Here is a 5,637-nt window from a genome sequence, read left to right as displayed (position 1 = left end):
AATATACCATTACTTCTGTTAAACCCTTCTGGTTGCAGGGATATATAGGGTTTGTACGTTTTCCAAGAACTCTAGTTACCCGGAGCCAATAACTGAGCTGCACCTTGCAATGGTTTTTCATTGTCTATCGGGTAAAGAGCAATTCATATGGTAAAATATAAATAGTGAAAAATAGGTATGAAGAAAATCTATGTATTCCCAAAATGGGCACAAGATATGGAGTTTAGAAGCAGGGGTTATTTGCACATCTCTGAATTTGTGGGTATCCATATTAGCATGTGAATTAGAGGGCATTTGTCGAAATTACTTCTTTCCTACACATTGTCTTATATTTGGAAGGTGCAAATGTAGAGAAATACAATTGGAAATGACAGTTGTTCTACTATTCTATGTTCCCCTAACTCTCCCAATAAAATGGTACCTTCCTTGTGTGGATAAGTCTAGGGCTCGTCGTAGGAAGCAGCCCAAAAAGTAAAATGGGCACATTGCATTTTTCCACTGAAAACTGGCCCCTTTTTTTGCAAAGTGCCTAGCTGTGGATTTTGGGCCCTAGCTCAGCCGGCACCTAGGGAAACCTAACAAACCTGTACATTTTTTTTAATGAAATACCTAGGTAAATCAAGGATGTGGTGAGTTGTGTGGCTTTCACTGCGTTGTGTTACCAAGAATCCCTTGCAAACCTGAAACTTTGATTAAAAAAAACAAATTTTCTCACAATTTCTATGATGGAACATTCTTTAATGAAAGCTACAAACTTCCTTCCTTCCAACATTCCCCCAAGTATTTGATAAAAATAGCACTTCGCTTGTGTGGGTAGACCAAGTGCCTGTGACAGGAAACAGCCCAAAATGCAACATGGACAAATCATATTTTTCCACTCAAAACGGACCCTTTTTTGCAAAGTGCCTAGCTGTAGATTTTGGGCCCTAGCTTAGCTGGCATGTAGGGAAACCTATTAAACCTATACATTTTTGGAAGCTAGACACCTAGAGGAATGCAGGATGGGGTGACATTCGTGGCTCTCACCAGGTTGTGTTACCCAGATTCCCTTGTAATCCTGAACATTGACAAAAAACACATGTTCCTCACATTTCTGTGATTGAAAGTTCTGGAATCTGCAGTAAGCCACAAACCTCCTTTCACCCAGCATTTCCCGAAGTCTTCTGATAAAAATGATACCTCACTTGTATGGGTAGACCAACTGCCTGCAACAGGAAAGGGCCCAAAACACAACATGGACACATCACATTTTTCACTCAAAATGAACCTTTTTCTGCAATGCGCTTAGATGTGGATTTTGGGCCCTAGCTCAGCTGGCACCTAGGGAAACCTAGCAAACCTGTGCATTTTTGAAAACTAGACACCTAGGGGATCCCAGGGTGGAGTGGCTTGCGTGGCTCTCACCAGGCTGTGTTACCCAGAATCCCTTGCAAACTTCAATCTTTGACTAAAAACACATTTTCCTCACATTTCTATGATGGAAAGCTCTGGAATCTCCAGGGAGCCAGTAACGTCCTTCCACCGAGCATTCCCCTAAGTCTTCTGATAATGATGGTGCCCAACATGTGAGTAGACCTAGTGTCCGCAACAGGAAACAACCCAAAACCAACATGGATACATCAAATTTTTCCACTCAAAATGGACCAGTTTTTTGAAAAATTGATAACTGTGGACTTTGGACCCTAGATCAGCCGGCTCCTAGGGAAACCCAAGAAACCTGTACATTTTTTAAAACTCGACACCTGGGGGTATCCAGGATGGGCTGACATGTGTGAATCCCATGAGGTTTTCTTACCCATAATGCCCTGCAAACCTCCATCTTTGCCTGAAGTCCTGCATTTTCCCTATATTTCTGTGAAGGAAACTTCTGGAATCCCCAGGAAATGACAAAATTCTTACCACCCAGCATTGCCCCACTTGTGCTGATAAAAAAGATAAAAATGTTGTGACACTTGTGTGGTGGGGCCTAGTGCCTGCAACAGGAATGGATCAAATCAAGGACAATGGAAGCCCTTGCTCCACTTTCCAGTGGTAACTCTTCTGTTTGAATCAGTGCTTGGGGTCTGAGCTAGCCTTCAAGCACCGATGCAGTGAAAGTGAAATAAGAAGATCGGATCATCTCATTTTCACTTTCATTTAAAAGATATGCGCTGATTGTCATTTCTATGAAAAAACAAAAGTAGCCCAGCTCCCGAGGCTAATTTTAGTTAAAGGAAATCCCTCTGGTGCCCGCATCAGAGGGATTTCCAGCCATGTGTGTGAAGATGGCTAGGAACCCCCCTCAGCACATGAGGACTGGTGCGGAGGACAGCTTGGAGCCATCCTCAGCACTGAATCGGTTAAGATTAGTAAGTGAAAGCCAATCCAAAATAGTTCACAATTTCTTCGGCTCCGAAGGGAGACCACTAGGGGTCCATGACCTGGGGAGGCACCTCCTGGAGATCAGGAACTCACTCCAGCAGAGGCCAGCTGCAGGGCTCAGGGAGGTCCAGTTCTAGGTCCACACAGACCAGTTGCTGCGGGTCAGCTAGGCAGCTGCAGGGTAACCTCTGGAGCTTGTTGTGTCCCTGTAGCTCAGAACAAGATATAAACTGATGGCGTTAAAGTCAATTTTACCCTGTTTTAATGAGATATCACAAGCACTTTAGCACTGGTTAGCAGTTGTAAACTGCTGCTGTCTGCATGACTATATCCAAGAGGTTCCAGGTAGAGGTTAAAAATGATAGGAAAAGGATGAAGCCTTGGGAGGGAGGTGAAGAGTGTACATGATCCTGTGGAACCTATTTGCAAGAGCAGTGTATAACCAACAATGGTTTCTAAACAAGTTGTTTTTTAAGAACTCCGGTGTGCTACCCTTTATCTGTTTCGAATGCCACTCAGCACTAACCATCAGCTGCTGCAGTGTGCATGCACTGTCATGGTGACAGTGGCCCATACTATTACATACCTGCCATTGATGATTCCTGTGATTTACATCATTTTCTAAAGTGCTAGCATAAGTTGTTGGTAGCATGGCCTTGGAAGATGTAGCTGCAAGAGAAGACAAGGCAACACCATGCGTGACATAGCACAAGACACCATTATGATTCACGCAAATGTGCATATTATGTTTGAGGAAATTAAGCCTAACATTGATTATCTCAATGCTGAAGTGTTCCCAATGAGCACCTGCGTCATACATATGTTAACTGTTTGAAGAATATGTTGTGCACAGAACTATCATGGGCATGAAACTGAAAACATGCCTGACAGTTGATGACAGTAGCATGATGCACAGCTTGCAGTGGTTCAACTGACACACTAGGTCTGGAGGGTTTGTTAAATGTCATCAGGTGGCATTGAGCGACAACTGGAGCTGTGTACAGGTTCACAGTGGACATGTCATTTGACAGAGTACACATTAACGATGAAGGTGAAATGCGGAGAGCGTCAAGACAAAATGCTATCCTGCCTGACTGGTGTTGCTACAGTGATGATATTACCTTTAATTGTTTGATAGTATGTCCCAAACCAGTGTCATGTTGATTCACAATGCCCATAGACATCACGTTACATGGCAGGCATAGATATGTTGTGTCTACTCTTTGGATAGCCTAATTCTGCAACATAGCATTTGGACAATGCTGACATCTACAAGACTGGTGCCATGTTTAAGTTTCAGCTCACTAGCAGATGTTATCAATGTAGAAACTGTAACTGTTGCTTCATCTCAACACGTACACATTTGTTGAGTGTAGCTAGGGGTCAATGAACACAGTTGCGGTCAAACCAAGGGTGTGAGATATGTGAGTGGAATGTAGACATCACACTTATGAGGAGACCTGCTGCAAGGCTGTGTGGCATCTTTATTACACAGTATGGCATGTTTGTGGGGTACATTGTTGATGACATATAGAACTTACTAGGTTTCAACATCCAATAACATCAAGTATCACGGCACACCATTCAAAAGTCCATAAGTCGGTCCTTTGTGCAGCAGAGAAGAATCATATCTCAACGCAGTAAACTTCATCAAGAAAAATATTTTTAATTCATTGGTTAAATTGTACATCTCCGGTGTAGACCACAAGTGTTCCATGTGCGCAAGACATCTTCAAATGAAAATATAGCCGACACGTGTTTCATCAAAAAGACTTTTCCAAGGCTGTAAAACAAATACATATAAAGCAAAATTGCATATCATATTGTCAACACTGTTGTCTGACATGAGTACCAATTAACGTCATGTAGGACCATGCAGGTATGCACTTGGACTTAAAAAGAAAACCAAAACACAAAGGGGTCTTCTTCGTGTGAACGTGACGAAAGAGAAAAGAACAATGTGCTTCTCGAAACCCTGTGAGGGAAACGAAAAACATGCAGTGCATATATGGCAACCTTATAGCCCAAAGTAGTACGTACAAAACACATAGAAATGGTTACACATCATGTTAAAAGTAAACAACAACCGAGTGAGCTAATGGTATGAAAACACAACTAAGTGAGCAATCACAAACCACGCGAACACCACTACACCTACCCGAAATGCCACAAAAGTGCCTTATCAGAACGATATAAAGATGGATTCAAATGTCCTCCAAATATCTTATAATGTCAGCATTACATCAACTTCAAAGCATCAAGAATGTTATCATGAAACGACCCTGATAAGCCTGGAAAAAGGGGCAGTAGTAAACATGACACTAAAGGTACACAAGAATAAGTTGGTCTTATCAGAGACACCAAACGAACAAACAAGTTGAACAACAGAGCTCCCTAAATGTAGGAATAAGTCAGCCAGTTATGTTGGATACGAGCAAGGAGAAAGTTAACTAAAATATTCCAAACTCCACAGCTATGTGGTGCCCTAACGTCCGTACATAAGAAGGGCTATTTTAAGTACCAAATAGAACAAAGAGAAATGTGCTGTCACCCTCCAAAACCTACCCATAAAATAAACTCCCAAAGGGAAGCAGAAACATACTACTAAACAACCTAGCAGTCCTAATTAGCATAGAACAGACCCCCACCATAAACAGTTGAAGAAATACAAAGTTTGGCGCGTGGCAAAAGTCACAGGATTTTATAGCCACTGCCAGCGCGTAATATTGGGTCTAGGGATCAAAGAGTACACATTTATAATAATAATGTCCGACACACCCAAAGGTGCCGGCGCATAATGCTGAGTACAGGCATAAAAGGGCACACAGTTATAATAATCATGCCCGCCACACCGAAGGTGTGCTAAACTTACAGTCATCATCCTGTGCAGCACCCGCCTATGCGAGAAATGCAGAGCTACCGCTCTCCTGTGTCAGCCATTTTTAAGGCTAGACCCTGGTCTCATAGTAATCAAAATAGAAAAAGAACTAAGTAAGCGAAACAGGTGTAGAAAATACCCATAACCTCTGGTCGCCATCTTCGACCGCGCAAAATGTTCTAAAATGAAAGCAAATGCAAGTAGAAAACACGAACCAGCCTGTCTGCCATACATTTAAAGGAACAGCAATTGAACCATGGTCGATCTAGCAATAAAATAGGAAGACGAACTATACTAACAACCGAGGTGTAAAGGTGAAAAATACCCTCCGTTGTCATTAATAGAACATGCCCCACGGTATATAAACTGTTAGCAAGACAAAGAGTCAATACCCAGAA

At 42.3% G+C, this 5,637-nt stretch overlaps 1 long non-coding RNA gene across 1 annotated transcript; it reads right to left on the bottom strand.

Moving 5' to 3' along the window:
* Positions 1 to 4,007: 4,007 nt before the first annotated feature.
* Positions 4,008 to 5,318, bottom strand: LOC138294212 (uncharacterized). Its single transcript, XR_011203273.1, has 2 exons — positions 5,234 to 5,318; positions 4,008 to 4,144 (listed from the first exon to the last, which is right to left on the bottom strand). It is a non-coding gene; the product is annotated as an uncharacterized lncRNA (long non-coding RNA).
* Positions 5,319 to 5,637: the final 319 nt, after the last annotated feature.

Source organism: Pleurodeles waltl, chromosome 4_2 (assembly GCF_031143425.1).
Source record: "Pleurodeles waltl isolate 20211129_DDA chromosome 4_2, aPleWal1.hap1.20221129, whole genome shotgun sequence".
NCBI lineage: Eukaryota > Metazoa > Chordata > Amphibia > Caudata > Salamandridae > Pleurodeles > Pleurodeles waltl.
Note: the sequence above shows the minus strand (reverse complement) of the source record. Positions and strands in the feature narration are given on the sequence as shown.